The 26,361-nt window shown below is 42.9% G+C and overlaps 1 long non-coding RNA gene across 3 annotated transcripts in view; it reads left to right on the forward strand.

The window, feature by feature from the left end:
• The window catches only part of LOC141939261 (uncharacterized), a 92,334-nt gene that overhangs the window by 19,156 nt on the left and 46,817 nt on the right, over positions 1–26,361 (forward strand). For 2 of the 3 annotated variants that reach the window (XR_012627531.1, XR_012627530.1), the window contains exon 2: positions 17,131–17,289. This is a non-coding gene — a long non-coding RNA (uncharacterized LOC141939261). Of the gene's footprint in view, positions 1–12,022; positions 12,549–17,130; positions 17,290–26,361 lie in introns of those variants that run through there. The other variant, XR_012627532.1, reaches the window with a different exon arrangement.

Genomic DNA, 26,361 nt, shown 5'->3' on the forward strand with positions numbered 1-26,361 from the left:
AGTATTATAGGACCTGTGACTGAAATCAGGAGAGAAAAAAGACAGTGGAATTCTCTGCTTTTTAGGACTTTACTGCAGTTTCTGGAACAGTGACATTCTTCAACTTACTAAGCTTCCCCCTAAATGTGTGTGTTAGACTATGTGTATGTGTGGAAACTCACACAATTGGTGCTACTTACTTAAAAATAATTTCCTTAGGTGTATTTTAATTATTTCTCCTTATGATTCGAGCAGGTTTATTTCCTATCCAGAAAACAAATGGTGCAGTAGTAGTCATTTTCAAGAGACAGGCTGTTACTGTGAGAAGTCACACTAAGAAATTATGCTGAGAACCCCCTAGTGCCATGAATGTTATGGATGATGTGAAGAATTTGGTGGTGCTGCCAACACATGCTTATGGTGAGAAAGAAAGTCAGCCAGCTACCCTTAGCTGCTGGACTGAGGCTGTGGGGTCTTTGTGCTTGTCCTGGTTTAGCCGGGATAGGGTTAAGTTTCCCCAGCAGTAGGGGGGGGAGCTCTAGCTGGGTTATTCAGATACCATGCGGACGTCACATCCTGGCGCCGAAGCGGACACTCGGTTACCGCGTGTACTATGGGATTTTCCTCTGTTCTCACTGCTGTATTGGTAGATATTTTGCTCTGTTCATTGCTATTACTGTTATTCTTATTGTTATTGTTGTTGTTTGCTGTGTTGCTGTTGCATTGTTGTATTAAACCTGTCCTTATCTCAGCCTCAGGGCTTTGTATTTCGCTCCCTTTGTGGGGGAGGGACAGCGGCCGCGTTGTCTCAGACCCCGGCAGGGGCTAAACCACTACAGTGCTGCTATGACAAAATTGTGTTTACAGAGGATATGTGCTTCAAGAAGGACTAATGGACTAGTTTAATGGGTTGTTCAATTGGAACAGGTCACAAAGAAAGGCAGCCCTCAGATCAAGATAAAGATGCTTCTGAGATTATTAAAATAAACAGAAGAGGCTTTAGGGATGTCTTTCACTGGAAAATTATAGGGGGAGGAAAAGGAGTGTTATAGGGGATGGTTTTGTAAAGGGAAAGAAAGAAGGGCAGGCATATTTGCATCAGGTTGTTGTAACTGTCCTCTGAAGACACATAATAGAAGTTTTCCCTCTCTAGCTGTACAGATAACTCCTGGTAATCACTTTTGAAGCAATGTGATTATCAGTTACCTAGAGTACAATATCAGAACTGCACCAGATATTACAGCAACTTGAATGGGCTTTTGGTCATACATTTACAAACAATGGGCAGCATTTTCCTCTAATGTCAGACTTGCTCAAACTCTCCATTGCAGTGCTCTTTAACAAGCCCTGTCACTTCTGTGAAATTTGCAAATAAATGTCTTAGTCAACCACTTCTTCAAGTTATTGATTACTGACCAGCAAATAGTACTCAGCACACTTCGCATCTATAATGAAGAAGATATTCTATATATTTTTTTGCATTATTCACTTCCTTCTGGTCTTGAGATGTTGTAGAAAATGTAGCAGGCTGCAGCGCATAGTTACAGTCTTTTCCTGCATGTTATAAAGCAAACAAACTGGCCACCTCCTCTTCCTAAAATTGCAGCAACAAGATCAGAAAGTGACACGAGGCTTTCATGGAATGTTTCCCTCTCAGTGTACAGCTGGTACTTGACTGTCTTTCCATTCACAATGAAATGGCTACAGAAAACAAGGTGTACAGATGCAGAAGAAAATAACTGTGGGAAGAATATGTAGTATCTTAGTGATGCTAGAAATACATTGCCACTGGGGAGTGTGATGGTTTATGGTATTGAAATGATCAACTCTCTCTTTAGGATCTGAAATTCCATGACTACTGATGTGTTTACAAGAGTGATTTCTGCTTTCTCCTGTGACTGCATTGTCCCTATCTTAAATATGTTATGCATAAATATGGAAGAAGAGAGAAATACAGATGCACACAACATGCAGGTGTCTGAGACCTCATTGTGAGACTCACCTAGTGTACAAATACAGTACCAGAATAAGATCATGTTTGACTGCAAAGCATTTATTTGCTTTTCATTATTCTTAATAAATGGAGAAAGGACATAGATTTGTGTTTTGCCTGCCTGCCTTTCTCAGGAGGTGTTTATCTTTTATAAATAAACCAACAAAATAAACAAAAAGACAAACAAAAAGACAGAGTGCCTGATTGTGAGAGCACAAAGTTGCAGCTAAGAGGACTCCTGTAGGATTTTCAACACCAGGCAGTCCTGGTGAGGAGCAGCTGCCACTTCCCTTTGCAGAGCAGGGCACAGGAATGCCCCCAGGCGTCGCAGGGAATGGCAGGGGTCCTGTGGGATCATCTACAGCAAAGGATTGGTCACGCAGGGCTTGGTGTCAAACTCAACTTTCTTTCAGGGGACTGTGTCCTGATGCCGTTATGGCAAGTGCCTCATCTCCTGATTCTCCCAGCCTGAGAGGCAGGTAGTTAATTTTTAAATAGTTGATAGTTCCCACACATCTTTCTTAATTTTTGTCTTAAATCGACTGCCTCTACTTGCGGCTCTTTTCCACTGACAGTAATTAAGCAGAGGGTGATGGTGGTGAGGTCTGTGGACCAGATGACCTCCTTTCCAATCTAAATTAGTCTACGTTTTCGGAAAGAATACTAGTACAGTCTTATCAGGGCAGTAGCAGACTTGTCTGTGCTGAGGAACAAAGTGTGACAACAGCGCTTGAAAGACAGTTCTGGGTTGAAGATGGGAACCTTGTTGAGTAGAAAATGGAAACTTGAGACCTATCCCAGGACACCTACAAAGTGTTAACACTGTCTCGGCTGTTGGTATTGATCAGTGTCACAGACAGTGGTTGCAAGGTATCTATCATTCATATGATCTCTCTAGGCTGACCGAAAAATGTGCTCTGCAACTGTGACCATGTATATCTTCACTTGTTAGCATGGTACCCAGCACAGCTGTGACTTGTACCAGGTAGCACTCTTCTAGACAGCTTGAGCGTCTTCTAGGAACCAGGAGAAAATATTTGAGAAATATATTTGTCAATAGATAGGCCGGGTCACACCTATGTTATAAACCTAAAATACTTGTTACTATGGGAATTCTTTCCACATTCTTCAGGCTGATGATGATATAATGGTGTTTTCGCTGGAGACAAGATATGATTTGCAGGAAATTTTTTTCCTTGAAGACAGTGATTGGCTCCAGACGTCTCCAAGTGGTGCTCACTGGAGAAAACAGCAGCTCTTTAGGTATTACTGAGATCTATAAGGTTGCTGCTGAACTGCTTCATGCTACAGCTCCGTGACCCCTATGAATGCTGCTTGTTTTCGTTGTGATTGCAGTCCCCCGAGCTGCAACACGTTCTCCCACATCTGTGTCTGAAACAGCCAGTGTGGCTCCCATACGGAGTGGCTTTTTGAAACTTTACTGATAGAGAAGTGGTGAAGGTTTTGAATGAACTGAAAGATGAGGCGAAGACTGAGTTGCATTTTGCACCGAGACCCTCCTTCCACTGCTGTGACCTTCGCATGCCTGGGGTTCAGGCCATCTAGACTGTGGCCCCTTTCCATTTTTTTTTTTTTGCTCCAACATTTTAAGTTGTAATAGTTTCAGAAATTTAAAGCCATGGGTTTTTATGCTTGCTCTGAGAAGGCAAAGTGTTTTGTAAGACCTCCAGAGAATATATGTATGGACTTGCAGATCTGGGCTAGACTCAAGAAGAATGCTGAGCAGCATAGAAATGTGGGAAGCCAAAAATATATTCAGACACACTTTTATGATTTGTCTGTGTGTCCCCTGTGGGACAGGATCCGAGGGTTTTCTAGGCTTACGCAGACACTGTTTTGATACTACAGCACAGAAGGGCTGGGTCTGCTGCGTGTCCTTGTGTGTGTGCATATTCTAGCTGAGCCAGGGCTTATAAGCACTGTCTTTTAAACCCTGCCATGAATAATGAAATACTCATTGAGGTTTTTCTGCAGTCCTGCAGCAGGGAATTGCTACTCCTGTAACCTTTGTTTCTCTTCCTGGAAGGAGTTGTGTGCAGCATCCAGTGTAATGCTCTGTCATCAGGATTACATGCTGATATTGCCTTGATAGCTTTCTCTTTTCTTTTTTTTTTTCCTTTTTCTTTTTTTCTTTTTAGCATATGGAAGCTTCAGCTTTTAGCAGTTGATGTATCCATATTTTCCACTGATTTACCACTTTCTCTATATCCTCCCCCCTTACCACTCAGTTTCTGCAGCATGGGAAGGTTAAGCCCTTCCAGAGTATAAGAGTCATGACAGAAGCTGTAGTCAGGCAGAAGCTTGTCCCTGGCATCTAGATGTTTTCTGCTGGTGTTTTTGAAGGTGTTTCCTCTGGGCTGCTGGGAAGGCTGGTTGCCTTGCTGGCAGGGTTTGTCCCACAGAGGGGTAAGGGGAGGTGGGGCAGGCACAGAACAGTACTGCACTGCACCTCTCTTTCCAAGCTGGGCAGCAAGGTTTTAGTACCTGTGGAGTAGTGAACAAGACAGCAGCATATAATTTTTCCTGTAATTCATTCATATGCAGGCCGCGGAGAGGTGGAGTTGTGTCTCTCAGGGATGTGCTGCGAACACGCCATGATAGGAGAGTGCAGTTTCACTGGTAATGAAGTTAATGTCAGAAGCGTCTCTGTCTTTCCCTGGGCTCAGATAAGTCATAGGGTAATAAAATTAATTCCTCTCAGTCCTTCTCCCCAGATAGCACATAGCTATGGGCAGTGATTGCTTTGTGTCCCACACCTCTCATCCTGAGTACTTTTCATCTCATACGCTTGGTCACACCTGAGCCTCTTTCTTTTTTCTTCACTTATTCTCCATGAAGTTCAAAGGTCCTGTCTTTTTCTGTAGCAGGAAGGAAAGCACTGCTGTCCCACAGACCCACTTGCTCATGGCTTTGACAAGCTGTGTGCAGAGGAGTTGGAAGGAGCTGCCCTCATTCCCTGTTCATCCTCTTCTCTCAGCTGTTGAGAAAAAGCTGCGCTCTTACTTGGGAGAATCATGCAGGGACTTGAGCAAGCTCCACAATACATACTACAGATCTCATCCTGGCATCGTGTCTGTTGCTGGCAGGAGACCTCCCTGTTCAGTGGTGTGAAATAGGAATAGGTAAATCTATCTTGAGCAATGCACAGCTAGGCATCATGGTAGCACAGTCAGTAGGTAAACTGCTTATTTGTGAATTATGTCGAGGAATGGTTAGTTGGAGGCATGACCCTGACACCAAAGTGTTTCTGTTTGGGAGTCTGGAGGAGGATGTGAGGAGTGGTTTCCTTCTGGGGAGAGATGAGCACCCTTGAGGAGAGTTGGACAATCTCTGCTGGTGCTTCTGAATTCTTGTATAATGCTAGTACACCCACTAACCGCTCTCTCATCAGTTCAAGCTGGTCATTCATTTTTTGTTAGACTAACTTAATGTTCTTGGGATCTGATTTTAGAAAATACAGAGTGCTTATGGCCATAACTACAGTGCATAAAGTTTTTGCTGTCAGCGCAATACCAGAGAGAATGCTAAGTATTGTCAAAAAATGAGGTGGGTGGTATCTCAACTAGGATATCCAGAATCAGGGTAAACTTTTGACCTTACATGTCCTGTGCTGTGTATGTAGGCTATGGTAATCCTATTCTGCCTGAAGTGTTCTTACTGCTGCAATGAGCTCTACTGGAAAGGATAAGGGCACTATTAGTATTATATTCCGGGCAACAGGATGTGGCAAATGGGAAACTGATCCCTATGTGAGATGGCAAGCATCAGGAAAGAAACTAGGAAATGCAGCATATACTTACACAGAAATTGAATTTTCACAGATGTGCTATTATTTCCTGTCATGACCTTTCACTATAATGTCTTTTACCATTACATTTTTATAAAATGTGTGTGAAAGTGTGCCTCAGAGAGAAATTTCATGTAGGGAAAAAGTAAATATTAGAAGTTAGTTTGCAGTCCCTTCCACGTCACAATAGCCTTTGGCCCTGGTCTTCCTGTTGATTAGGAGAGAGAAAAGAGAAATCTTATCTGAGAGTCTGTGGTCCCACCTGCCTTGAGCTCTTCTCAGTTTGGCTTCAGAGTGAAAGACTGAACAGGAAAAGATTGTTCACCTTCAATTGCTGCAAGAAACAAACCCATAATTGTTAAACTCATTGTGCCTTGGTTTGCAGTGCAGTCTTAAAGTGAAAACTATTGTAAATATAAAGGTATGTTTTCATACAAATAAAGGATTTTTCTTGTAATTGGTGTAACGTTAATGGCAGTTGAGATGCGTTGAAGAACAAACTGTTGAATGAGTTAGATCATAGATCATAGGATGGTTTGGGTTGGAAGGGACCTTAAAGATCATCTAGTTCCAACCCCCCTGCCATGGGCAGGGACACCTTCCACTAGATCAGGTTGCTCAAAGCCCCGTCCAACCTGGCCTTGAACAATTCCAGGGAGGGCACAGCCACAACTTCTATGGGCAACCTGTTCCAGTGCCTCACCAACCTCATGGTAAAGAATTTCTTCCTCTTATCTAATCTAAATCTACCCTCTTTCAGTTTAAAGCCATTACTCCTCATCCTATCACTACAGTCCCTGATAAAGAGTCCCTCCCCATCTTTCCTGTAGGCCCCCTTTAAGTACAGGAAGGAGACTATAAGGTCTCCCCAGAGCCTTCTTTTCTCTAGGCTGAACAACCCCAACTCTCTCAGCTTGTCCTCATAAGGGAGGTGCTCCAGCCCCCTGATCATCTTCGTGGCCTCCTCTGGAGTCACTCAAGCAGGTCCATGTGTTTCTTATACTGGGGGCCCCAGAGCTGAAGACAGTGCTCCAGGTGGGGTGTCAGGAGAGTGGAGTAAAGGGGGAGAATCATCTCCCTCGACCTGCTGGCCATACTTCTCTTGATGCAGCCCAGGATGCAGTTGGCTTTCCATCCACTACTACCCCCAAGTCCTTCGCTGCAGGGTGGCTCTTAATTCACTCATTGCCCAGCCTGTCTTTGTGCTTGGGATTGCCCTGATCCATGTGCAAGACCTTGCACTTGGCGTTGTTGAACTTCATGAGGTTTGCCACCTCTCAAGCCTGTCCCGGTCCCTCTGGATGCCATCCCTTCCCTCCAGCATGTTGACCGCACCACACAGCTTGGTGTCATTGGCAAACTTGCTGAGGGTCACTTGATCCTACTATCCATGTCTCCAACAAAGATGTTAAACAGCACCGGTCCCAACACTGAGCCCTGAGGAGCACCACTCATCACTGCTCTCTGCTTGGACTTTGAGCTGTTGGCCACAACTCTTTGAGTGTGACTATCCAGCCAATTCATTATGCTCTGAGTGGTCCATCCATCAAATCCGTGGCTCTGCAATTTAGAGGCAAAGATGTCATGTGGGACAGTGTTGAATGCTTTGCACAAGTCCACATAGATGATGTCAGGTGCTCTTCCCTTATCCACCAACGCTGTAAACCCATTAGTATGGCATGGAAATCACATGGGTTTTCCTGGAGTAGGGGAAGAACAAGGTCTTCTCAGATATGGAGTATAAAATTTGCCTTAGTACTAGTAAGAGACTGATCCCAGCAATCAGGGAAATGTCACCATGCTGGCCTTGTCTATTATGCTTTTATTGATGTATTGTCAGCTTTCTCTTCAGGTGTATTGAGCTGGTTTTAAACGACCATTTGAGATAATTGTGCCATTTCCTACAGCAGGGCTTCTTGCTGTCTGAGAACAGTGTACCTTTTCTGTACCTCCCTGCAGTCATCTCTTTGTTTCACTGGAGAGTGATGGACGTGGTCCTGGTGGACTGACTGCTGGGGACATGTGCCTCAGGGCTCTGTCATTGTGTAGGTGCAGGCAAGTGGTGGGACGTGACGATTTGACCCACCATAATGCTGTTCCTCAGTGCATGGTGCACCACTTCCTCTGCATGCTGGGTGGAGAAGACCAGCACCCCCTTGCTGCATGGCTCAGAGGGGGTCCCCAGGGACCAGCAGTTCGGGTTGCTTCCTGGGCTCCAAAAGCTGACCAGCTCTCACAGACTTCTGTAAAAGATCACAAATCTCAGCCTTTGTTCAAAACTCAGTCTAAAACAATAGCTGAATGTCTTCTAAAAGTCTTGAAACTGAGGGCAATTTGCATGAGCTCTCAGGACTGGTTTTGTAACAAACTCCTTTCTTTGTTAAGTGTAAGGGGAGGAAAAGAAAACCAAAGTTTGATTTAACTTCAGCAGTATACTAATACCTGTATTTTTTGGCTGATTGTACTGGCTGTATTTTGCACAATAGCCAAGCTGGAAACAAAATCAGCAGCACAACTGATTTCTATGTTTTTTTATGTGGATTTACAAAAGGCCCTGAAATCAAAAAAGTAAACCCGTTGCCTGAAATCTGTCTTGCTTGAATGTCTTATTGACCTGACTGTTAGTGATAATACTGAATCGTGCACAGTTTTGGTCAGAATTTGGCAAAGATTGTACTGATTAGTCTTTTCTGTTCTCCTACATATATGTCTCCGTTGTTTGGAATTGGAGGAATAGAGAATATTGTCTTCACTGAAATGAGTTTTTTCATCATTTGTCTGTGGAAAAAGTACTTTTTCTGTGAATTCCAACTTTTTACTTTCTTGGCAATAAAAATGCAATTTTCCCTTGCTGATGCTGTCTATGCAATATACTTTTACAGTTCTGCTGCCATCCTGTTCTGAATACTCTGGGGAAATTGTGACATACTTGTTCAGAAGCCTGTGGGACTTGAAAATCTGTTTTCTGTTTTGTTATGTTTTGTTTGTGTGTTTCCTCTTTTTAAATTTATGCTGAAGGTGGGTTGCAAGCCAAACTCTGTATCCAAACCAGTTACAAAGCAGGAAATTATCTTTTCTAGCCAAACCCCCTCATTCAGTGGGAATCTGAGGCTTTTGGTCAACTCTAATCCAGACACCTTTGAAGCATGGATCAAAAATCTGCATTTTGGTATTGCTACCTCCTTTGGCACATTAAAGCATAATTTTCAAGGTAGCCTAGATGTATATAATTTTTAATTTTTCACTGTCCCCTTGGCATTGCAGAACAGCCTTTTCTCTACTTCTGCTTAAAAACCAAAACATGTAATTTAATTGTATTGTCTGTTCCAGTTATACAGGTGTGTATCTATCTTCTAATTTGGTCCAAGTTGTTTGCTTTCTGGACTGTTTTCTTTTTGCTTTCCTCCCAGGGGTTTGTAGCTGCATTTCCTACAGAAGCAGAAGACTGGAAAACCCTTTAATCCAGAAAAGCTGTTTTCTTTTCTCATGTTGAAGTGGGATTTTAATGAAAGGTCTTCAATACAATGAGCTTTTGGTCCACTTTCCAACAACATGAAAAAAATTTCTACTTTGGTCTTTCATATAGTCTCCTATTTACCCTGTGGCTACTTTCCTCCCCACTTCTCCCCTGAAAAGCTGGGTTAAATTGTGTCCTAATACTTTTGAGTGAATTTCCAAGTCATGGAAGTGTATATTCTTGCTGAAAGAATCTATTTTTTAATTTTAAATCCGTGGCTTGGCATTGCCAGATTACCATATGGAACAAGTTCTAATAACCAGCCAAGATATAAATAAATTCAGTGAGAACATTAAGAGCAAAAAAACAAAGAAATCCCTAATCTTCCAAACAGCCTGTCAGGCACCACTTTCATTCCAATGGGGAAAAGAAAAGTAGCTAGGAAGAACAAATGTCTGCAGTTAAAATGACAGCTTTCAAAGTTATCTATGTGAGATGGACTCTGACAAAAGATGTTTCCCCCCCATGTGTCTGAAATTGTGTCCTGTGCTCTCTTACCTTGGCTGTCCCACTGTTCATCAGACCAGTGGGACAAGAGTTTAAGCAGCACTTTGAAAATTCAGCCTACTTGGGTGGCATTGCTTGCATTTTCAGTGCACTGGGCTGTGGTTCCTCAATTCATACATCACTGGCAAACTGCAGTGGGTCCAGAAAGCCACATCATATCATATCTAAGCATGCATGCATGTAGAGACAAATCTTCCATTGATGTTCAAAATTTTGGAAACATGGGGTTCATATGGTGATACACACAGGTGCTTGTTTATTTTTGACTATCTCTCCAGAGCAGAAGAGTGAATAATGCTTGATAATACAGTCCAGTGACTACCCTATGTTATCTGTGTGTAATATGCAAGGATTTTCTTCAAAGATAGCAGAATTAGAGCTGGAAATCCATCTTTGATTTAAAACCAAAATTCTTCAGACTTCTGCTACATCTTGACCCAATTCTAGCTCTATTGTTTGAAGGTCTGTGTGAGCTGGCTCTGTCTGTGCTACAGCAGTAACGTGGTGAAAGACACTTCTTGTGCTCCTTTGAGTGCGTGTGTGAGATTCCACAGCAGAGTTACACCATCCTAAACCACCTCTGAATCATCACTATTATGAAGCGTTTAAAAACCATTTTGTGATTAATAGTGGTAGATAAATTGCAGGGTCAGGCTTACCTGCTCTCTAGTGAGGCTGCTGCCAATGATTCTGTGGAAATGGTGAAGGCTGCCAAAAAATACCGCATGAATGAACAGTGCAGAGGCCCAGCAGTTCACAGCAAAGCATTGCTTTCTGTCCAGACCGTAGCGAGTTCAAAGTAGCTGGTTCCCATTTCCACACATCATGGCACAAGTGCCGAGGTGTTCAGGACTCTGGTGCTTCCAACAGTGTTTTTGTTAGAGTAAGTGTAATTTTCAGCATTTCTGGAAAAAATATCTGTATTGCTGGAAAGAAATCTAGCTGAAAGAAGGGCCCTGTGCTTTTTTTCCCCCCACTAGGCTCATACAAAGCTGCTGCTGCTGCATCTTCCTCTGAGTGGCCTCAGCACAACACCCTTGGAAATAAGAATGACTCGTCTTGATGGGGGTCTTCCTGTTGGGATATTGGAAATAAACACAGTTACTGCAGGGGACTTAAAGTACAGTAATTTGGATGATGAAACTTGAGGCATTGCTGGGCGAGTTGAGGCTGCAATCAGAAAGCTGTCAGAGGCAGCAGAGAAGCCCTGGGGGAAGAGACGAGCAGAGTAATAAGATATGTCCAGAATGTTTTGCCATTAACTTAAAATATTGTGGAAATAGAATATTGGCTCTCAGTTAAATCACGCAGAGACTTGGAAAAGGACTTTGAGAAACACACGGGCATTGTGCAGGATTGCTGCAACAACTATGCCAAATGCTGCAGCTTAGTGATGGTCCATCACAGCCCTACAGCACTAAGCACCCTGCATAGCTCACTCTACCCTGTGGATATGATAGCCGTATGCTTCAGGTGTGGTTGAGACCAAAGTAAATAGCAGGACTGCTCTGAACAGTCAGTCCTAACTTCTTGCATTAAAACCTCATCTCTTCCCTTCCTTTGCCCTGGCTCTGTTGAGACAGAAGTGAATCCTTAAGAACTTCCGTATGGAAATGTGTTTATATATACCAGGTAGCACATGTGAGGCAGATCTGTGGTCGTATAATGGTAATTTATTCATTATTTAGGCATTTTAATCAGTCCATTTAGAGCCGCTGCTCATATGAGCTACTGAATATTCAGGAACATTAGATGAAAGGCTGATACCAGATTTTTCTTTTTCCACACATACATTTTGCTGTTTCTTTTGTTGTTTGTTTTGTGGTGTTTTTTTTTTTTTGTGTTTTTTTTTTGTTTGTTTTTTTCCTTACACAAAGATATTGGTAGTTTGGGAAGCTATGACTTTACAAAGAAACATTTTTGACTAGAGGAGTCTGTTACATGAAGCTCTCCTCTACTCAGCTTGATGCCTTGTCCTGCTGGTTTGTCTTTCTTTCAGTTTTTGCAGCAACTCCTGTTCCCCACTTGCCTGCCTAACCCTCTCCATGGGCTCTGAGCTGCAGAACCATGCCTGGGGAGGGACAGAGCATGTGTAGACATGGCAGTAGGCTATTCTGCATCATCAGAACAAGCTCTCAAACTTGATCTTCTGGGGAAAATCTTCAAATCTTCTCAGAAGATGCAAATATTCAACTTTTTTTTTTTTTCTTCCAGGATGGGAACATAAAATGCTGTAATGTTTTCTTTACTTCTGGAGGCTGACTTCTGGATGTTGAGCCATAAAAGAAGTGGCACGATTCACACCCTGCAGTAAACCCCACAAAATTCAAGCTGAATTTCCAGTGTGCTGTACGCCAGGATGCAAGTGCTGTTTGTGCTGTTAATATATGCACAACATAATGAATATTATTACTATCATTAATCATTTTCATTATAATTAATGTAGCTACAGTGTAAGTCTATTGAAAAATAAGAGTTAAGAAAAGAATAGGGATTACACAATCATTGTATCTCAACAAAGCCCAGTGCCATGGAATTTTACCTATCTCACAGCAGAAATAACCATGTCAGCCAGCAAGTGCAATTACATGGTATATATGTATGAATACTGCTCTATGCTTAAATACTAATTGCAAAATCACAGAATGACTGAGGAAACTCAGACATCACTCATAAAAAATTTGACAACTTGACAAGTAACAGATATAAGTGATGCTTCATAGTCCCCCCAATAGTTTCTTTAGGTAAGATTTTACATCTTTTTTAACTCATGTGGATACATGTCTCACTGAAAAATCTGTTTGGTTTCTATCTAAAAATGGGATTCTAGCTCTCTTCTTTGTAAATGTTCCTGCATCACACTGCTATTAAATAAAAATGCACTCTACCACACAAGTTGGATGCTTATAATGTGGCATTATTTATGGAGTCTTGTTTCTGAAATAGTTCATAGGTGCTTCTATTTGAAATCTACCCCACCATAATTTATGGTTTAGGCATTCTGCATTATCTTACAGTGTGGAGTTCAAATTTATATTCATCAGAAATTCTGAGGAGAAAACCTTTGTAACAATGCAATTTCATATCACGTCTCTATTGATTCTGGGGATGAATTTTTTCATGGAAGAATCTTTGAGAGCTCGTATAACACAAGTTTCCTTTCTCTCTGGCATAATTAATTTTGTGGCAAGATGCGAAAGATGCATTTCATTTAGTGCACTCAGAAATACTTCACATTGAATCTTTTGCATGCTAACCTTTTCCGTTGCTGAAACTCGAAAAAGCTGCTAAGAAAAGACCCAAAAACCCACAAAAACTTCAGATTAAATATACTTCAAAATAAATGAAAATTTGGCCAATAATGTTCCATCCCAGTTCAAAGGCAAAAGTTTAGTTTAACTTCCTTAAGAGCAGTATTGAGAATTTGTTGTATTTTCAGTCACCATTTAAAGTGGGAACATCTTCACTTGTCTTCTTCAAAGAGGGGAAAAGAGAAATAGTGTTGTAGTACAGGATAAAATATTACTTCTCTCAGGTGTAGATGCTATATAGGCCATTAAGAGAAAACACCACACCTGGAAATTGAATGGATCTGAAGAACCAAAAGGAGTACAACAGCAACATTGTATCTCTGAGTCCCTTCCGACTCATTCACTTAGTGCAGCTTTAAGATCGGTAGCACATTGCCTAATTGGTATTGGCAAGTCAATGGCATTTCTTGGTCTACATCTTCCTGATTCTCTGAAACTGTTGCATTCCAGGAGGGCTAGGAGAACAACACAGGAAGAGGTTAAAATAACCAGATTTTCATATAAAATACTAATTTTTGCTATCTACAAGGAAGAAAAAAAATACAAATGAGGACTTAATTTCCTCTATTCTTATTGAAGTGGCATGTAGCAGAGGACCTGATTTGAGATCTTGTGAACTAAATCTTGAAATACCTTACCTCCAGGCACCATGGGCTCTACATGCCCAATTACTTTGTTCTCAGGATACAAATCACTGAAATGAAGAAGGGGCATGGACCCTTTGGGATCTCAGGCTGTGAGTATTAGTGTCTACAGAGAAATGAAGATCAAATTCAGTAATAGTTATTGAGTTCACGCAGTATCTAGTATGTAGTTCCCAAGGAACAGGTTGGGCATAACTATTATTGCTTGCCAAAATCAAGTGAGAAACAGGGAAGTCTCTGAAATAACTAAGGTGAAATTGGTAAGGATAATAACAAGGAATAGATGCTTGTACTGCTGTTCCTATTGAAATTGGTCACAATACTCCTGATCTATCTTTGGTAAAGGAGAAATTGGCTGCGTGGTTGGTTTATATAGTGAACAGAAATGTGTATTTGATTTAAGTCTGTTGTGCATATGTTGCCACAATGGTAAATGGTAAGTTACTTTATATACCTTGACCCTTATATAAACAAATGAAAAGAGCATTAAATATTTTTTTTTGTGTGTAAGATTTTCATGGTAACAACTGTAAGAATAATAAAAAAAATATATTTCCAACAATTTTCATATGATATCACCATCTTGAGTGCAATACCTCTGACTTACATTAGTGTCATAATGCAAACACTGAAGTGTTTACTCACATTTTTCCAGACCTATCTCTGAGTTATACAGAAAGAAGGGAGGAAACTACTAAAATATTGAAATGAGAGAAGACTGCTAGTTTTAAACAAGAAGGAAAGTTATTGGTCAAAGTGTAACTTTCCACTAGAGATTTTTAAAATAAATCCATCTAAAGTACTAAATACATGAAGGTTTGAAGTGAAGCACTACCAGTAGTCTCACACAGTACTCAGAAATGTTCATTTTGGTGAAAAAGTTTGCCAAAACTTCTTTTCAGTTTTCCTTCAAACTCTCAGTGTTTCCATACCAAGCCTGATGGAAACGGGAAGAGGAAAAAGGCAAAAACAGGTCTTCTGAAAATTTCTGCTGTGTTTTTTCGAGAGTCTCTCCTCTCTCCTCAGAGTAGGTGGGATTCATTTTGGCAAACTTTACTACAGCCTGGAGGTGCCTACCTCTGAGCTATTCTAGGTTTCCTGTGTGATCCGTGGAGAAAAGTAGCTCTTTTAAGGCATGACTCATGTAATCTATTTCAAACACCTACTCTCAGATAAGATGTCCATATAGGAGCCAAGGGTGTCTGGCTCAGATGTATATGTCTACACTTGGCCAGATGAATCTTACCCAGTATGTCTATGCTGCAGACTGCCAAGAAACAAGATAAATTTAGCTGTATAGTGCTCAGTGCTGTCACAGAGGAGTTTTTAAAAGCTAGTTCAGGTATTTCTGACTCCATGGTGTAGTTTTCCATAAGACAGTGTCCACCCGAGTGCCTTATGGTACTTATAACTCAGGTGTTTCAGGCCCTTGTTTTCTATGGCTGTCATCCCTAACTGGGCATCATGGTACATAGCTGTCACACAGTCAGGAAACTCTGAAAGCCACCCCATGTGCAGTGTGGGACTAAGGAAACCAGAGGATACCTGTATATGTATGGTGAAGAAATATTCATCAGGAGTTAAGGTATGATATGACTTCTGTACTGGTGAAACTGCTGCTGAGGTCTGAGTCCAGTTGTGGTGCTGATGTTTTAAACACCTCTGAAATCCATCCAGCACAGTCAGAAGTCTGGACATGCTACCTGTCAGTAGAAGTGAAGAAGCTCAATCTTTTTATTTTGACAAAGAGAAGGTTAGCACATTACTTTATCGTGGTTTAAGAGTTGCTACACAGCGACATTTCTGATATGGGTTGACAATTTAATCTAGTGAATGTAAGTGTGATGTTACTCAATCTCTATAGTAAAACCAGATTAATTCAGGCTACAAAAAGGAGCGTAATTTTTACAGCATGGCTAAATAACTGCTGGAATAACTTTATCTAGGAGTTTTATAGATTCCTCCTTTCCTTGAAAATTCTTTTTAATCTAGATATGATACAGCACAGTGAACTCTCACTGCTTTAATGAAGGAATGAAACAGTGAAATGTTATGGCCTGTGAAGTGAGACTCTGAAGATATCCTGGCCTAAAAAGCTGTTTAATGGGCCAAACATGGCATTGGATTGCAATGTCTCACAGTCCTGGGAAATCTGCATTTCAGAAAGGGCTGTGCAGCCTTTCACATTTCCGATACAATCACTGTCAATCATCTGAGCCTATCCTCCTCGCATTCTGTTCCTTTAATAAGGTTTTTGATCTGAAAATGTGCTCAGTGAACTAGCTTTTTGTGAGCTGGACTCACAAAATATAGAAACATAGATAAGAGAGCTGTAAAGGCAGCGCATGCTGGAGCTGAAGGTCATGACTGCAAGGTATGTAACAGGGAGGTTCTACGTCACAAGCTTGGGGGTTTGAGGTATTTTACTACTAATTATCTGCTGGATTTTTTTCGCTGTTACGTACCAGAATACCTTTGGTAGGCCAAATATAAATCTCCTATTTAATTTTGACAGAAGAAAGTGAATACCCCTCTTTAACTACAGACATTGGATATAGGTCTGTATGTTAGGAATCTGGTCTGTCTTTGCTTCTTGTAGTTGAAGAAATTTGAATTCTTGCTTTGAACCACTTTCTGGAGGATGCTCTGGTGATGGCTAAAATTACAGGATATGAATATCTGTGAAAACTTTGTTATTAAATGGTAGGTACACCTATATATCTCTCTTCTTTCTTCCCAAAGCTTACCTCTATATCTTCAGTGCCAATGCTACTGTGAATTTGTCTCTCTTTCCCTCTCTTTCTTGCTCAGACTTTATGTAGGCTGAGTAAGATCTTGGCCACACCTGAATTTCTCATCCTATCAGCTAAATATGTTTCTCCTTTGAATATTTTTGGCATAGGCAGTACTATAGTGTTTCTGTTAAAAAGCACAGACTTACAATTCTATATGGTCCACTTTGTTTTGTAGGTGTTCCCATTCAGGTTATGTTTTCCTCCCTTCTCTGGTCAAAGCATGCAGGGCACACATCTGAGGTGAACTGTGAGAGTCCTATAATGTGTTCCCCTACCTTTACTGAGAGGCTAAAAAATGGAAAACAACTTGAAAGCTGTATTGCAGCCAGAGTGCACAGCCCCTAGAGAAAGGGAAGCACTGATCATATGAACTAGCTTCTGAAACTGAAATTTATTTTAGACTGGAAACATCTTTTGTTTTTTGCACAATTGGATTTTCTACTCTGTAATTAAATAAAAGCAGTTTCACAGAAAGCAGAAGCAGCTTAAAGAAATGATGCATTTTATAGAAGAAAAAAATCTGTCATAGTTAAGATTTAAATTTTTTCACTGATCCCATCCATTTCTCTTTGACAGAATGGCAATATCAGTCAGCCACCACTGTAGCAGCACTCTGATCTGAGAGGCTTTGAAAAACAGCTCATCTAGAAATCAGACCTTTTGTGTAAAGGCTTTCAGAAGACACAGCATCTTACAGCTGTCTTCAGGAAGGACTCCTTCTGCACAGGAGTGAAGGTACCGCTCTTCCTCTTGCTCTTCCTCTTCCCTTCCAGGCCCACTCACTCTGTGTGTTCCTGTTTGTCTTGGTCTGGTCCAGTCTATCACACCTCCTGACTGCTTGAGGGCAAGCCAGCATTTCATTTCACTTCCTACCTGCTTCTACTCAGGGGCAAGGAGGCAGATACATTCTTAGCTAAGGTCCTTTTCTTATAGTTTCTGTTCCTAGGGGTCCTCTTTTTCCTTGCCAAAATGCCTTTTGATCTACCACTCCCAGCCAAAACATTCATGAAATGTGCATGACCCCTCACAATGCTCTCACTCCTTGCTGTCAGCTTTGAAAAAGACAGTGATGCTGGTAACTGAAATCTACTGTGATGTTACTGGGGTATGAATAACACTGGAGCTTGGGCTTTGGAGTGGTTTTCTAATACAGTAGGGCTTATGATTATACACTTCATAATATTGACAAAGCAACAGAATAAAATTAGATGTCATGTGTTCCTTTTATAATCACACACAGGAATTTCACAGGGGATATGTATGAAGTATGAGAATAGACTTAAGGCGTCCACTATGATAAGAGAGCAGTTGAACTTCCCAGAGTCTGTAGGTTTTAAACTCTTGAATTAAACATATACAGTAAATTTTAGACTGTACTAAAAGAAGTGTAATGGCTACACATTAGCTTTGGAGAATGATGCAAATTGCACCATTAAATACCATCTTTGCATTTAGATTTGTAACTATTTGTTGTTCTGTCAAAACATAACTGCATTTTCACTCCTGCTTGCTTTACAGAACCAGTTTGAATTTCGGAGACGAAACTTAGCTTGTCTGTTTAGCTTGCATGTTATTAACAAACATTGCTAGTAACATGGGAGTCATCTACCCTAAGTTTGATGTCTAAGCCTAAGTAAGTCCCCCTAGACTCCATTTGTAGGCAATGAAGTGAATAGACAACTCCAGAAGGTGATGCCTTTCACACTAACTCAGCTCAGATAAGGGAGATTAATTGCTCTTTACAGGTGCTTTTTTTGATTATCAGCTAGAAAAAAAGACTAGCCTAGGCTTAGATCTTTCTTTGTTTCTTTATTTGCCTTTGTTAGGCACCTCAAGTAAAGAGGATAAACCCATATTTTGTCATGGATCAATGGAACAGCTTTCAGGTCATGTTAATTTTTATAAGATAAGGTTAATTTGTATCACTGCAACTCTTTGTGGTAATATGCTTGTTTTGCAAAAGAAGTTCAGGGAAGGGAAAGAAAAGGAGCAAAACCTTGAAGTGACCTAACATAGGGCTTCCCAGTTTGTTTGGATATCCCTTACAGTAGTAGTAGCAGTCCTTCAGATACAGAAGAGGGTCCAGCAGTGGGTCATCAAGATGTTCAGGGGCCAAAGGCCCCTGAACTACAATGAGAGGCTAAGGGAATTAGTGAAAAAGTCAAAGGGCTGGTACAGTATATAGTAGTGTATACTGTAGAACAGTTACAGAGATGTAAAGAACAGTTATAAAGATGACAGATCCAAAGTCTTGGTGGAGGCAAATAATATGACAAGGGATAAATGGCCACACTGAGGCTTGGAGGGCTCAAATAGATGCTAGGAGAAGCCATGTCACTGGGAGGGTGGTGCAGCACTGGGACAGGCTTCCCAGAGTGGTGGTGAACTCTCTGCCCTTTGGAGCGTTCAAGACTGAGCTAGATAAAGCCACAGCAGAGCTGATCTGGTGCCTGCAGGACTCCTGCTTTGAGCAGAAGGCTGGTCTGGCTGACCACCAGAGGTGCCTTCCAACCAACATCCCACTGACTTTCTTCTCTTTATTCTAAGGAAATCAATCTCTTCCTATGCAGCTCTACCCTGAAAATCTGGAGTCTGACCCCAGTTTCCTGTTCCCAACCCTGCTGCACTTCTGACCCTATGAACTGCAGACAGGTGGCTGCAGCAGGTCCTGCCAAAGCATCTGCAATACTGGGGTACACTGCTGCTGTTTCCAGCTCATGGGTCACTTACAAATTGCTCCTAATATCAGTATATCATTCCATTTAGGACACTGCCCTGTGACCCTGTGTTCAAATCCCTGCTGTGCTCAATACCAATGAGGAGCCTGAAATTAGATTTCCCATATGTAATGTGGATGTGCTTTAAAGTTTGACCTGTTGTCTTTTCTGGGGAAAAGTCAGAAACAGTCCTTAAAGACCTTCTGAGGGTCTCAGTTTTCCCCAGCTGGGAAGCTGGTTTATAGGATGGGGACAGCTAATGCTTTCTGAGCTCTAGATGCAAACTGTGATTGCAGAATCTTAATTTCCTGTTGGGGTACTGGAACTAGACAGTACCCCTTTTATAAAGAAGTAAGGTGCTTTGCAAGCCTGGACATTTTGAAACAGTAACTACTTATAAACTTGGAGCATTTTTTTTGAAAATTAGTGAAAGGTGAGAAATATGGAACTGGAAAATGCTACTTTAACATTGCTCTTCAGCATGAAAGGACACCTTAAAATCTTCCATAGCTTGCATTAAGTCATCTTGATATTTTCTTCTGTCTCATTAATCCCAACCTATTTTAGGTGATATAAACAAATGCCACTTCTTCTGAATGTTATTGCTTTAATCCCTCTTCACCTTGAGTTCACTCCAGGAGTGAGTTCACTCACTTTTCCTATTGAAAAGATTGTAAAATGAGCACAGCTTTTTAATAGTAGAATCAAATTATTTATTTTTTTATATTAATGTTATTGTCTCTCTTGATTTCCAGGCTAGCCATAGCACAATGTATATTTTTAAATGCCAGTTTATTACAGCTTGAAGGATTGGACAACTTTACTGAAAGAACTCTCGAGTCTTTTTCTTCAATGGTCCATCAACCTTGTAGACTGTTCTGGTTCTTTGCCCTCAGAGAGGTTATTTTATATTTGGTCGATTTTGAACTGCATTTTTTATTTTATTGATCTATCTAGTGACTATACAACTTGCAGATCCCTAGCATTGTGCTGTGGTACTGAACATTATGCTTTGTTTCCAGCAAATAAAACCAGTAAAAATTTATGTACTTTAAAGACAAATAGGAACCTTACATTGTTTGTGTGCACAAACACAAGAATACTGAAAGTTTTTGTCTTCGATTCCTTCTTCTGAGCCTCATCAGTGCAGTCTCACAGTAATCTGTCTCTGTCACGCATACTTTCTTGTTTCACTTTGTAATGATCCCCCTTGTATGGGATCATTCAGGCTTCAAAAAGAGACAAAAAGAAACAGAGGTGGGACTTTTCCTTTTGAAATGCCTGGAACGATGTATTGGAGAATGATAAAGGGAGCCAGAGCCCTCCCTGGATGACACCAGGCTGGGGAAGTGGTTGATAGGCTGGAAGACAGGACTGTTATCCAGAGGCACTCCGGCAGGCCGGCCAAAATGGCAAAGTCCAGCATCTGAGATGGGATAACCCATATGGCAGTACAGGCCGGGGAAGCTTTTCAGAAGAGGAGTGTAGGTCCTCATGGACAGCACAGCAGTGTCCCTGGTGGCCACGGAGGCCACCTCAAACTGGAAGGTATTAGTACTACTCTCTCATGAGACTTCATTTGGAGTCCTGTGCCCATGGGTGCTCAAAACCAGCTGGAGGTGTGTTCCAGATAGCTCTATAAACTCCACGCTTTAACGCAGCAGCATGGATATGAGCGATACCTGTTATGTGTGCGGAATGGCACTTGCTGGGGCGTGCTCATAAACCACAGGAATCCTCAGTGGTCATTATAGAAGAATAACAGAGCAGGCAAGACAGCAGGCTATGAAAGTTGAGAGGGTACGTTCTACTTCTGGCATCTAAAGCAGATTTTCGTGAGCAGCCTGACTCTACAGCTCACAGATGTAAGGGGTGGTGCAGTCAGGAGACTTCTTTTAAAAGGGAAGGAAATACTGGAGATGTGAAGTGCTAGCAGGCAGTTGAGATCTGGGGTTCAGATCAGGCTGATTTTCCCCAGAGGTCTTGATTTTTCTCCATAAACTACAGATGGTGTGTAGGACAACAGCTTCTAAATGGGGTGTCACATCTATGTTTAAAAAGCTAGGCAGGATGAATCTGGGTCAGTTCTGGGCTGAGTTTTGTCAGTAATATTGCAATCAGAATTAAACCTCCAGAGAGTTTATATTTGCATTTCACTCTGTTCTCAACTGCACCCTTTTGGCACAGCCTGGATTTCAATCTGACTCACCACTACACTTTTAAATGTCAGTCCCTGACTTGTTAAATCACATCCCTAACTTTTAAGCAAGGAAACTAATTTATTTTAAATAATTAAGCTTCAAATTTAGTCTTTTTCTTCTCTTAAAACTGGAATGCAGCAGTCCGAGAAAGACTAGGTTTGTACTAGTTGATTGTGGCAAGTGCATATTCTGTATGTGCTGAAGAGGACATCAGTAGCAGTAGCAAAAGTTATTCATCAGACACACAAGATGAGGCCAGATTTGCCTGTGAAAATAAGCTGAGGATGTGAGGACAGCTACCTTAGCTATCAGCTACACCAGAGGTTCGAGATCACAGTTTCAGAGCCATAGCCTCACCTGTCTGGCACACTCTGACAGAGCTGCAGTGAGTTCCTGTCTTGCTTGTCAACTGCTGCTGCTTTTTACTTTGGGGTCATCTGTCCTGTCTCCCATGATGTGGACAGTCAGCTAGTGCCAGGGCCACATGAGTGGTGAAAGGTTATCTTTTTGAAGGGCTCACGTCTGCCAACACAGAGCTGCTGCTCTGCCAGCAGATCATGGGAGATTTGGCACCTCAGGCTCTTCTAAGTGCATTTGGGCTGCAGCTGAGCTGCCTGCTGTCCTGGACACTGTCTAGAAGGGTGTTTGGCCTGACAGATCTTACATCCTCTCAGCATGGAGGTTTTTGGTGCACTAGGAGTTGTAATCACTACTGCAGCCAGATTGTGGCCATAGGCAGAGCTAAATGAAGGCAGACCAGCACCCCAGGAGTGTCCTGACTGGCCTGTCCTGTTCCGCCCAGCCTCTGTAACAAACAGAGCTGTCCTTTCCTCCCCCACTTCTCTTTTAGTGTCAGCAGGGTTCAGATTTAAAAGAAATGCAGCAGCACCCCAAGGTGCTTGTTTTTACTGTACCCAGACTTGGGCAGACACTGTCTGGACTGCAAGTTCTCATGATCTTCACTGAAGTCTTTCAGAATTAGTTGGTCTCGTGTTTTATTACCCTCTGCAGTTCTGATGCCTGGTGTGTTGTGAGTGTCTAAGAATCCTAGCTTTCATTGAAAAATGATTAACTACTACTGAACTGTGATGAAACTCTTAAAACCATGACCCAGCTACATGTGTTACCTGCCAAACTGGAAGATAATGACAGAGTTATGTTCAACCCTGGGGGCCCTAACATAAGAAAGACATGGACCTGCTCAAGCGGGTCCAGAGGAGGCCATGAAGTTGGTCAAGGGGCTGGAGTACCTCCCCTATGAGGACAGGCTGAGAGAGTTGAGGTTTTTTTAGCCTAGGGAAGAGAAGGCTCCAGGGAGACCTTATAGTGGCCTTCCTGTACTTAAAGGGGGCCTACAGGAAAGATGGGGAGGGACTCGCTATCAGGGAGTATACTGATAGGATGAGGAGTAGTGGTTTTAAACTGTAAGAGGGTAGATTTAGATTAGATAAGAGGAAGAAATTTTTTACTGTGAGGGTGGTGAGGCACTGGAAGAGGTTGCCCAGAAATATTGTGGCTGCGCCCTCCCTGGAAGTGTTCAAGGCCAGGTTGGACGGGGCTTTGAGCAATCTGATCTAGGGGAAGGTGTCCCTGCCCATGGCAGGGGGGTTGAAACTAGATGATCGTTAATGTCCCTTCCAACCTAAACCATTCTGACTCTATAATAATTCACAAAATGTATTCTGTTTCAATATTTAAAAATAAACCACACATTGTTCTGCATTGAGCATCTGAGACAAGAAATAACTTACTAAGTGCTGAAACATGTGTTGTTATTCTCATGTCCAGATCCTCCGTCTTAAAGTGCAAAGGATTGTACTAGGCATATGTATTGAGGGAAGGGTATGCTTTTCTAGATCTGTTACAGAATCACAGAATCATCCAGGTTGGAAAGGACCTTGAAGATCATCTAGTCCAACTGTTAACCTACCACTGACAGCTCCCAACAACACCATATCCCTCAGCGCTATGTCGACCCTACTCTTAAACACCTCCAGGGATGGGGACTCCACCACCTCCCTGGGCAGCCCATTCCAACACCTAACAACCCGTTCTGTAAAGAAATGCTTCCTAATATCCAGTCTAAACCTTCCCTGGCACAACTTGAGGCCATTCCCTCTTGTCCTATCACTTATTACTTGGTTAAAGAGACTCATCCCCAGTTCTCTGCAACCTCCTTTCAGGTAGTTGTAGAGGGTGATGAGGTGTCCCCTCAGCCTCCTCCTCTCCAGACTAAACAACCCCAGTTCCCTCAGCTGCTCCTCGTACGACATGTGCTCCAGACCCTTCACCGGCTTCGTTGCCCTTCTTTGGACACACTCGAGTAATTCAATGTCCTTTTTGTAGTGAGGGGCCCAAAACTGAACACAGTCATCGAGGTGCGGCCTCACCAGTGCCGAGTACAGGGGTAAGATCACTTCCCTGTCCCTGCTGGCCACGCTATTGCTGATACAAGCCAGGATGCCATTGGCCTTCTTGGCCACCTGGGCACACTGCTGGCTCCTGTTCAGCCAGCTGTCAGTCAACACCCCCAGGTCCCTCTCTGACTGGCAGCTCTCCAGCCACTCCTCCCCAAGCCTGTAGCGCTGCTGGGGGTTGTTGTGGCCCAAGTGCAGCACCCGGCATTTGGCCTTATTGAAACTCATACAGTTGGCCTTAGCCCATTGCTCCAGCCTGTCCAGATCTCTCTGCAGAGCCTCCCTACCCTCGAGCAGATCAACACTCCCACCCAACTTGGTGTCATCTGCAAACTTACTGAGGGTGCACTCGATCCCCTCGTCTAGATCATCAATAAAGATGTTAAACAGGAGTGGCCCCAAAACCGAGCCCTGGGGGACACCACTCGTGACCGGCCACCAACTGTATTTAACTCTGTTCACCACAACTCTTTGGGTCCGGCCATCCAGCCAGTTTTTTACCCAGCAAAGCGTGTGATCATCCAAGCCTCGAGCAGCCAGTTTCACCAGAAGAATGCTGTGGGAAACAGTGTCAAAGGCCTTACTAAAGTCAAGGTAAACCACATCCACAGCCTTTCCCTCATCCAATAAGCAGGTCGCCCTGTCGTAGAAGGAGATCAGGTTTGTCAAGCAGGACCTGCCTTTCATAAACCCATGCTGACTGGGCCTGATCATCTGGTTGTCCCGCATGTGTTGTATGATGGTACTCAGGATGAGCTGCTCCATCAGCTTCCCAGGCACCGACGTCAAGCTTACAGGCTTGTAATTTCCCGGATCATCCTTCCGACCCTTTATAGATGGGCGCCACATTGTCCAGTTTCCAATCTGTCGGCACCTCCCCGGTCAGCCAGGACTGCTGGTAAATGATGGAAAGCGGCTTGGCGAGCACCCCAGCCAGCTCCTTCAGCTGTATCCCATCCGGTCCCATAGACTTGTGTGTGTCTATGTGATGCAGTAGGTCACTGACTGTCTCCTCCTGGATTGCGAGGGGGTTGTTCTCCCAGTCTCTGTCCTCTGGCTGAGGGGGCTGGATTCCCTCAATACAACTAGTCTTGTTATTAAAGATTGAGGCAAAGAAGGCATTAAGGACCTCAGCCTTCTCCTCATCACTTGTTACCATGTTTCCTCCTGCATCTAGCAGGGGATGGAGGCTCTCCTTGGTCTTTCTTTTACTGCTCACATACTTACAGAAACATTTCATGTTGTCCTTGATTGCTGAAGCCAGATTAATTTCCAGCTGGGCTTTAGACCTCCTGATTTCCTCCCTGCATAGCCTCACAGCGTCTTTGTAATCACTGTGAGTGGCTAGCCCCTTCTTCCAAAGGCTGTAAACTCTCCTTTTCTCCCTGAGTTCCAGCCAAATCTCCCTGTTCAGCCAGGGTGGTCTTCTCTGTTGCCGGCTTCTCTTACAGCACCTGGGGACTGCCTGCTCCTGAGCCATAAACACTTCCTTCTTAAAGAGCGCCCAGCCTTCCTGGACCCCTATACCCTTCAGGACCATCTCCCAAGGGATCCTGTCAAGCAGGTGCCCAAACAAGACAAAGTCAGCCCTTTGGAAGTCCAGGATGTCAGTCCTGCTTAGCCCTCTCCTGGCCTCTCTAAGAATAGAGAACACTATTATTTTGTGATCGCTGTGCCCTAGTCATCCTCCAACCGCCACATCATCCACCAGTCCTTCTCTGTTCACAAGAGAAGGGTTGTACGGGTTAGAATCAATCACACAGAAAAACATGCCACAGTGTCTCTGTGACCCCCTGCTCCTCCATGCTGAGGGCTGTGGCACATCCGATAGAAGCAGAGTTGACAGGGACAGTGGTAAAACACAGATGTGGGTGCTTGAGAGACTTGCAGTAGAGCACCCCCCATGGGAATGGGGATCTTCAGGGAGCCCAGCCTTGGGAGGGCTAGGAGTTGCATGTGTTGTCCTTGGGGCATACTGGCAAGAAAGTTTTCTGAACAGATAAGGATGGAAAGCATAGCTGTTTCCTGGTGCAGAGTGGCTTTTCTCCCTCTTTTCCCACAATATGTTTTTACTGTGAGGGTGTCCACCTGATGAAGAGGGGCAGGGAACTCTGAGGGCTGCCCAGGTTGGAAGGACTCCCTCTGGTCCCACCCAAGTGTCTCACTTGTACATTGAGATTAGTGTTGTCTGGCCAGCATTCTGGGGTTGTACATGGCATAGACAGAGGATTCAGGTGAGGTCTAAGTGAGTGTGACAGTGGGTGCTATATAGTTGGCCACACAGTGGCCGGTCCTGACTCAGTGCCTGAAGAAGGTGTGTAGTGTGGACTTGGACAAGGTGTTCCTGCCTGTGACCCTCCGCAGGGAAGCCTTTGGGTCATTCACTCCTGGCTAAGGAGCAGCATGGACTGACGTGGGGCTTGGTGTGGCATAGCGGTGGGTTTAGGCAGCTTTTGCAAGACCCAATTAAGA

The sequence above is a fragment of the Strix uralensis genome, chromosome 2 (genome assembly GCF_047716275.1).
Source record: "Strix uralensis isolate ZFMK-TIS-50842 chromosome 2, bStrUra1, whole genome shotgun sequence".
Taxonomy (NCBI): Eukaryota; Metazoa; Chordata; class Aves; order Strigiformes; family Strigidae; genus Strix; species Strix uralensis.